At 47.1% G+C, this 9,212-nt stretch overlaps 1 long non-coding RNA gene across 2 annotated transcripts; it reads left to right on the forward strand.

Moving 5' to 3' along the window:
- The first annotated feature begins 4,725 nt into the window (after positions 1–4,725).
- On the forward strand, positions 4,726–7,109 carry LOC120058579. 2 transcript variants are annotated; one of them, XR_005478033.1, is made up of 3 exons: positions 4,726–6,190; positions 6,444–6,584; positions 6,741–7,109. It is a non-coding gene; the product is annotated as an uncharacterized LOC120058579 (long non-coding RNA). The 2 variants fall into 2 exon arrangements; XR_005478032.1 differs by having other exon boundaries at positions 4,728–6,190; positions 6,765–7,109.
- The last annotated feature ends 2,103 nt before the right edge of the window (positions 7,110–9,212 follow it).

Genomic DNA, 9,212 nt, shown 5'->3' on the forward strand with positions numbered 1-9,212 from the left:
ACCTTAATTTATCTTTTGCCTTCAACTGGTGGGATATGACTCATGGGCTCATGCATCTACAATGACTAATGATATCATTCGGAGTGGACCGTTATGTAGCCCTTATCAATCTTTCCAGCACCAACAGAATAAACCGCTGACAGTTGGGCCTGTGAGGTAAACTAATGACAGTGACCATCCACGGATATTCCCCCTGAGGTTGGCAATGTGCCTCTGAGTTCTCTGGAAGCCCGACACAATATTATTTGGTTATTTCCAGCTCCTCCCGAGAGAGACCTGACATATGACAGCTGCCACCAACACACACACACACATACACACATGCTTCAGGCCGCCGGAGCTAGGGTGTGAGATTTAAATGATATGTTACACTTGAAAATTGGAGCGTTTCAGACTAGACAAATGTTTTAATTTTAAGACGTGGACACATTGTAACTAAATATTGCCTAATATGTTAAGCGTGTAGGGAACCGAACATTGGAATGGCGATGTATATGGTTTGGACCGAGCTGAAAGAGAAAAACAACTGGTAGGCTACATAACTTGACAGAAAGTCCACACGCAAAAAAAAAACAATAAGCCTACGCATGAAAGGATAATGAATATGGATAGCCTACTGTACCTTTTTAGGAGTACCAGCAACTGCTTTCGGTGTCTCAATCTCTCTTCTTAAAAATGTGATATTAATTATTACGGAGAGCTTCTGGAATGCGCTTCGAGACAGGCGAACAGAGGTGGGTCCAACTGTCCACGGAAGAATTATACAGTAATTTCAGAATGTCTAAAGGCTACTATAGTGAATTCCCACGATATGAGTTGCCCGTATTCCTCTGTGGCCTGGCCCGCACCATAACGCCGCAGTCCCCCTGCCTCGACACCTCACCCGTCTCTTGGTATATCTCCACATGACCACGTCACAATCAGCTGAGCGCCGACAGAGAGGAAAATAGAACGTCTAGAACATGCCAGTGTTTTACCACTACACTTATCCCCGCCCTGTCTGCTACTTGCATTGGGATAAATGTAGGTCTACAAATTACTTTGATGATAGCAATTACTAGTAAAATATATATATATATATCAGCATTTAGGCAACTAACCCAACTCAAGGGAACATAACTAAACGTAATCCCTTATACCAGAGTGAACTGAATTAGACACAGTACCAAACATTTTAATTTGACAGCTATATACCTCCATGATTTATTATACAAAAATGCTTCGTGTAAGGATTTAATTAAGCATAATTCCTACAAATTTTGATTTGGCAGTAATGCTAAAAGTAAACAACAGTTCAAGAGCCATTTCCACACAGGCTGTTGATAGTAGACTCAAAGTCCTTCAGTGGTGACTGCTGCCATCTAGTGGCTGGATGAAGAAATGGCAGAAGGACAGTTTATGGGTCTGAACATGGTCATTTGTAACTGTAACAAGGTCCATTTTATAAGAACACTTGTGTAAATATGCAGAGCAGTATCAAAACACAGCTTAAACATTTCATATTGAAATTATTCTACTCTTCTTCTTCATAGTGAACATGTATTAAACACTGTGTAAGTAGCCAACGTAGTGTGCTTTTTTTTTTAAAGAATCCTTAAATTAAACATTTATTCGCTTTTCCATCTGAATCTGTGTGTGGAGTGACATTATAGAATTCATAGTTGTACTAACATCTCTGGGTGTGACTTATACTGTATCCCTTCTAGGCCTGAACTACTCTACCAGACATCAAACCTGCCCAAAGGGAGAGAGGCGGGAGAACGGCCAGGAATTCGCCCTGGAATTCCGGACCTTGGCCGCTGGAGCAGGCTGGAACGACAAGGCCCTCATCGACCACTATCGGTGCAGCCTGCGAGAGGACGTCCGAAGTGAGCTGGCCTGCAGGGATGCCACCATCTCCTTCGACCAACTGGTGGATTTGTCCATCCGGTTGGATAACCTGCTGGTCACCCGTGGATGTCCAGACATCTGTTGCCATTTTCCCGCTCCGGTGCCCATGGAGTTGGGAGGGGTTGCGCGTAGGGAGACTGGAGGAGGAGCCATCACGTGCACCATCTGTGGCAGCAGAGGGCACACAGCCGGTCGGTGCCGTGTCGGTTCCTCTGGGAGGCGAGGCAGCAGGCAGGGCACTCTGGCGTCACCCCAGGTGAGTTTGCACCACACTCATCCAGAGTCCTCTGTTGTCCACCTGTTTGTACCTGTTTGTTTCCCTGAGTTCTCCCAGCATTCCCAGCATAAGGCGCTCGTCGATTCAGGCGCAGCTGGGAATTTTATCGACAGAGCGTTAGCCCTTAGTTTAGGGATCCCCATTATTCCTGTAGTTAGACCTTTCCCGGTTCACACTCTGGATAGTCGACCATTAGGGTCGGGGCTAATCAGGGAAGCCACCATCTCCCTGGCCATGGAGACGCAGGGGGGTCACGAGGAGAAAATCAGTCTCTTCCTTATTGACTCTCCTGCGTTTCCCATGGTACTAGGCCTTCCATGGTTAGCTCATCATAACCCCACTATTTCCTGGCAACAGAGGGCTCTCACGGGGTGGTCGCGAGAGTCCTCAGGGAGGTGTGTAGGGGTTTCCGTTGGTGCTACCACGGTGGAAAGTCCAGACCAGGTCTCCACCATGCGCATCCCCCCAGAATATGCTGATTTGGCTCTCGCCTTCTGTAAAAAGAAGGCGACTCAATTACCACCTCATCGACGGGGGGATTGTGCGATAAATCTCCTGGCAGACGCTGCGCTTCCCAGGAGTCACGTGTATCCCCCGTCGCAAGCGGAGACGGTGGCTATGGAGACATATGTCTCTGAATCCCTGCGTCAGGGGTACATTCGGTTCTCCATTTCACCCGCCTCCTCGAGTTTCTTTTTTGTGACTACGCCAGTGTATTGACAATAGAGGTCTCAATCAAATCACGGTGAGGTACAGTTACCCGCTACCTCTTATCGCCACGGCGATTGAGTAAATGCATTGGGCGCGCTTCTTCACGAAACTGGATCTTCGGAGTGCGTATAATCTGGTGCGTATCCAGGAGGGAGACGAGTGGAAGACAGCGTTCATTACCACCTCAGGGCACTATGAGTACCTCGTCATGCCGTACGGGTTGATGAATGCTCCATCAGTTTTCCAATCCTTTGTAGACGAGATTTTCAGGGACCTGCACGGGCAGGGTGTAGTGGTGTATATCGATGCCATTCTGATATACTCCGCTACACACGCCGAGCATATGTCCTTGGTACGCAAAGTACTTGGACGACTGTTGGAGCATGACCTGTACGTCAAGGCTGAGAAATGCCTGTTCATTCAGCAGGCCGTCTCCTTCCTAGGGTATCGCATTTCCACATCAGGGGGGGAGATGGAGAGTGACCGCATTGCAGCCGTGCGTAATTGGCCGACTCCCACCACGGTAAAGGGGGTTATTTTAGGGTTTGCCAATTACTACCGGAGTTTTATCCTGGGTTTTGGCCAGGTGGCTGTTCCCATTACCTCACTGGTGAAGGGGGGTCCCGTACGGTTGCAGTAGTCGGCTGAGGCGGACAGGGCTTTTCGGCTCCCGTGCTGGCCCATCAGGATCCCTCTTTGGCGTTCATAGTGGAGCTGGATGCGTCCGAGGCTGGGATAGGAGCCGTGCTCTCACAGCGCTCGGGTACGCCACCAAAACTCCGCCCCTGTGCTTTCTTCTCGAAGAAGCTCAGCCCAGCGGAGCGTAACTATGATGTGGGGGACCGGGAGCTGTTGGCTGTGGTTAAACCGTTGAAGGTGTGGAGACATTGGCTTGAGGGGGCTAAACATCCTTTCCTCATCTGGACTGACCACCGCAACCTGGAGTACATCCGGGGAGCAAGGAGAGTGAATCCTCGTCAGGCAAGGTGGGCCATGTTCTTTACCCGTTTTGTGTTTACCCTGCCTTACAGACCAGGTTCCCAGAATACGAAGGCAGACGCACTGTCCTGGCTGTATGACACAGAGGAGTGGCCCATGGATCAGACTCCCATATTCCCAGCCTCTTGCCTGGTAGCGCCGGTCATGTGGGAGCTGGACACGGACATTGAGCAGACGTTGCGTACAGAGCCCGCTCCCCTCCAGTGTCCGGTCGGGCGTATGTACGTTCCGGTTTGCTGTCCGTGACCAGTTGATCTATTGGGCCCACACGTCACCCTCCTCTGGTCATCCGGGGATGGGTCGGACGGTGCGCTGTCTGACTGGGAAGTACTGGTGGCCCACCTTGGCTAAGGACGTGAGGGTCTATGTTTCCTCTTGCTCGGTGTGTGCCCAGTGTAAGGCTCCGAGACACCTGCCCAGAGGTAAGCTACACCCCTTACCCGTTCCACAACGACCTTGGTCGCACCTGTCTGTGGATTTTTTAACTGATCTACCTCTTTCCCAGGGAAACATTACGATCCTGGTCGTTGTGGATCGTTTCTCTAAGTCCTGTCATCTCCTCCCTTTGCCCGATCTTCTTAGAGCCCTACAGACTGCGGAAGCCGTGTTTACTCACGTCTTCCGGCACTACGGGATGCCTGAGGATATAGTGTCTGATCGGGGTCCCCAGTTCACGTCGAGAGTCTGGAAGGCGTTCATGGAACGTCTGGGGGTCTCGATCAGCCTTACCTCGGGTTTTCACCCCGAGAGTAACGGGCAGGTAGAGAGGGTCAACCAGGATGTGGGCAGGTTTCTGCGGTCCTATTGCCAGGACCGGCCCCCTTTGTCATCGAGGGGGTCCCGGCGTACTCCGTTCGTTCCATCCTGGATTCGAGGCGTTGGGCAGGGGGCCTTCAGTACCTCGTGGAGTGGGAGGGGTACGGTCCGGAGGAGAGGTGCTGGGTCCCGGTTGCGGATGTTTTGGACCCCGAACTGCTACTAGCAGACATAAAGCCTGTTCTACTCTAGTAGACTTCAAACCTGTTCTAGTCTAGCAGACAATGACATAAAACAATGTTCTTTGAAGCTGCAGCCTGCACTTATCAAAGCATGAGATCTTACGAGCTGCTTATTTGAAAGTCATAATCATCTTTGAGACTAAAAATAACCACATACAGATGAGTCGGTTTATGATGCGTTTATTGAGAACCCTGACACAATATGACAAGATGTAGCAGAGACTGTTAACACTGCAGTGGGGAATGTGTTGCTGTCATGTTAAATGTAGGCCTCCAGCAGTGTTGGAATGTAGGGTGACAAACGCCTAGTTTGTTTAACCATTTAATATTCCTCTCCCTCCTCATCCTCTTCTCCCACGCTGTCAGTGCCCACCTCTTCATAGTCCTTCTCCAGGGCTGCCATGTCTTCTCTGGCCTCAGAGAACTCTCCCTCCTCCATGCCCTCACCAACGTACCAGTGCACGAAGGCTCTCTTGGCATACATCAGGTCAAACTTGTGGTCCAAACGGGCCCAGGCCTCAGCGATAGCTGTGGTGTTACTCAGCATGCACACAGCCCTCTGGACCTTGGCCAGGTCTCCTCCAGGAACCGCCGTAGGGGGCTGGTAGTTGATACCCACCTTGAAGCCAGTGGGACACCAGTCCACAAACTGGATGGTGCGTTTGGTCTTTATGGCAGCGATGGCAGAGTTGACATCTTTAGGAACAACGTCACCACGGTACAGGAGACAGCAGGCCATGTATTTGCCGTGACGAGGGTCACACTTCACCATCTGATTGGCTGGCTCGAAGCAGGCATTTGTGATGTCAGCGACTGACAGCTGCTCATGATAGGCCTTCTCAGCTGAGATGACTGGGGCATAGGTAGCCAGAGGGAAGTGGATACGGGGGTAGGGCACCAAGTTGGTCTGGAACTCTGTCAGATCAACATTCAGGGCTCCATCGAATCGCAGGGAGGCAGTGATGGAGGAGACGATCTGGCCAATGAGCCTGTTGAGGTTGGTGTACGAGGGACGCTCAATATCTAGGTTCCTGCGGCAGATGTCATAGATGGCCTCATTGTCCACCATGAAGGCACAGTCAGAGTGCTCCAGGGTGGTGTGAGTGGTCAGGATGGAGTTGTAGGGCTCCACCACAGCCGTGGACACCTGGGGAGCTGGGTAAACGGCGAACTCCAGCTTAGACTTCTTTCCGTAGTCCACAGACAGACGTTCCATCAGCAGGGAGGTGAAACCAGAACCGGTGCCTCCTCCAAAGCTGTGGAAGATGAGGAATCCCTGGAGTCCAGTGCACTGGTCAGCCTGAATGGAGAAATGGTACAATAACATTATTACATATGATGTTACGTTACGCCAGTAAGAATACAAGGGAAAACCTGTTTGCACGTTTTACCTAGAATCATAAAGGGTTTTTGGCTTGTCCGTTTAGAAGATCCCTTTAATGGTTCCAGGTAGAACCTTATTACCCTACAAATAACCTTTTTAGAACATGTTAAAACCCATCTAGAACCCTAGTTAGAACTCTATGTTATCAACAATGATGACTCACCAGTTTGCGTGTCCTGTCCAGAACCAGGTCAATGATCTCCTTGCCGATGGTGTAGTGACCACGGGCGTAGTTGTTGGCAGCATCTTCCTTACCCGTAATGAGCTGCTCAGGGTGGAACAGCTGGCGATAGGTACCTGTCCTCACCTCATCTGAAAGACAAAGGTATATTCCGAATGTCAGAATATTGCAAATATGAGAATATCCAAGTATCCGGAATATTCGGAAATCCTAATATCTGAATGTTTGGAATATCCGAATATTCAGAATATCTTTGGACAGAATATCAAAACAGCACATTCAAAGATGGTCTTTCTCTAGTATGTCTCATCTTACCGATGACAGTGGGCTCCAGATCAACGAAGATGGCACGGGGGACATGTTTTCCGGCTCCGGTCTCACTGAAGAAGGTGTTGAAGGAGTCGTCTCCACCTCCACAAGTCTTGTCACTGGGCATCTGTCCGTCCGGCTGGATCCCATGCTCCAGGCAGTACAGCTCCCAACAGGCGTTACCCATCTGGACTCCGGCTTGGCCCACATGCATAGAGATACACTCACGCTGAAAGAGAGAGGCGGTACAAGAGATCAACCACATGGAAACTTCAATCAAATCAGGTGTATACACATTTATGACAGTGAAGTGTTGGAGTGTTGAAGGAGTGGATTGATAAAATAAAAAGTTGAAAGCCATTTCAGACAGTCTCGATTTTATTGTATCGCTGCAAATACAATCATCAATATATTACTGTAAGATCCCTATTGAAAGTGAAAGGCAAATCTGAAGAATAAATAAATACAGGAGGGATATGGTCACCCATTAAGCAAAATTTAATTTATGCCAAGTCATTGGCTACACTAGGCTATCCCGGTTGGATTCGGCTAAAAAGTGTGACCACCATCTTGACTATTTGGCACTAATAGAGAATAGTAATGGCGTCTTTTTGTAGCCATTAACAGAGACTAACTCCACTATGGCTCGTTGGCCATAATGCCCTATGGGCAAATTAATGTGTTGTTTTTTCTAAAAAAATAGAAAATGCTGAAAATAAGGTCTGAGGTTAACACAGGCTTAGGAGATGTTATACAAATAATAATCACTTTTTGAAGGATTTATGAAATTTATCAAACAAGAACATAAAGGCTTCATAATTCATAATTCATAAAGGTCATGTTAACTGATGTTAACAAAACCCTATTCATTACCCATTTATTTCCCACATAGAGGATTTGAAAAATGACGTTGGACATTCCTATCTGCCATTTGACGAGTTACCGTTTTTATGACCCTGTCTCTTTAAGAGCAGAGGACCAGAGAGGATAAGGTGTTCCTTGTTACTGTGGGCCACCCCCCTTACTCCTCCTCTCTCCTCTTTTTTTTCATTCCCTCCTCTCCTCCCTCTGTCCGGTCCAGCTGCACACCCATTGCAGTGTTACAGCAAGAGACATCTCTCACAAGATCCTAACAGAGAAAATGGCTACCATCCCAGACTGCTCCTCCCTGTTCTCCTTTGTACTCAATCATTCCATCCTTCTCTCACAATTGCAGAAATCTCATTAAAAAAAATTTTTTTAAAATAAAATAATACAGAAAAAGCATGTTTCTATCCGGAAGCTATTTGAGGTTTTCTATCTAAACAGTGGATAGTCTATGATCAAGTAGAACAATGAGTAATTACATAGACAGTTAAACACTAAAATCTGACTCACATTTGATGCATGGCTATCATTCTGTCAGATTTATTTTGCATAATATATTTATTTTTTTTAACCTAAATTTACAATAAATCACATTTATCCCTTATCAGTAGTATAAATAATATCTGAAATCTACATATAAAAAAAGAGAGGACAATGCAGAGAATCATATGATCTTTATGTAACAGAATAACCACCATCCTCCATCTGCTTTCCCTTCAGAAAGAAAGAATGATGTCAGCTGTTAGCACTCACCATTTTGTCTAGTTTTCTTTTCCTTCACAGGCTGACGTCGAGGATTCAGAAGAGAAGGCAGAACTGTCGGAGGAAAGCAAGAGGTGGGGTTTTTATATGCCGGGAAGCAGACAGACAGGCAGGCAGGAAGCTACAGCAGAGTCTGGTTGGCGGGAGACACCGTTGGTATGAAAAGAACAAGTCCCTCCTCCTTCACAGACAGAATCTGGTTGGCTGGGGACACCGTTGGTATGAAAAGAACAAGCCCCTCCTCCTTCACACAGACAGAGGCTGACTGGGCTGACTTTCTCTATGCAGAGAAGAATTATGGGTATTGAGCTGTGAGACAGTCCGCTTCCTGGCAGGGAAGACGACTGTGTGTTGAACTGGGAGATAGCACTGAGCTTCCTGGACAGAGTTAGTTGCATAGAAATATCTAGTAAAAGAAAATATATATACATAAATATATTTGCATATCGTATGTGTATGGATGTTTTCACACCAATCAAATCCTTTATTGTAATTTGACATTGTGGTAATATTACGGGAGATACTACATAGGGTGTGGTCTGTGAAGCTTTTGACACAGCCTGCCTGACAAACACAGTTTACTTGACTGTTTCAACAACCAAAATACAGTACACGTTAAACTGAATAACAGTTCTCTTTCTCATTGCCAAAATTAAATTGTATAGCAGACAGGGTTTTATAACAGCAACTTTCTATGTAAACAAGAAGATGCTGTTGGCTTCCTCATTGTAAATTATAACCAAATCATAACCAAATTAGTATTTGTGGGATAACCCTCAAATGGTAATAGTCAGGGATCGGTTTAATTTATTGAAGATTTTTTTTAAAATGTTG

The sequence above is a fragment of the Salvelinus namaycush genome, chromosome 13 (assembly GCF_016432855.1).
Source record: "Salvelinus namaycush isolate Seneca chromosome 13, SaNama_1.0, whole genome shotgun sequence".
NCBI classification, from domain to species: Eukaryota; Metazoa; Chordata; class Actinopteri; order Salmoniformes; family Salmonidae; genus Salvelinus; species Salvelinus namaycush.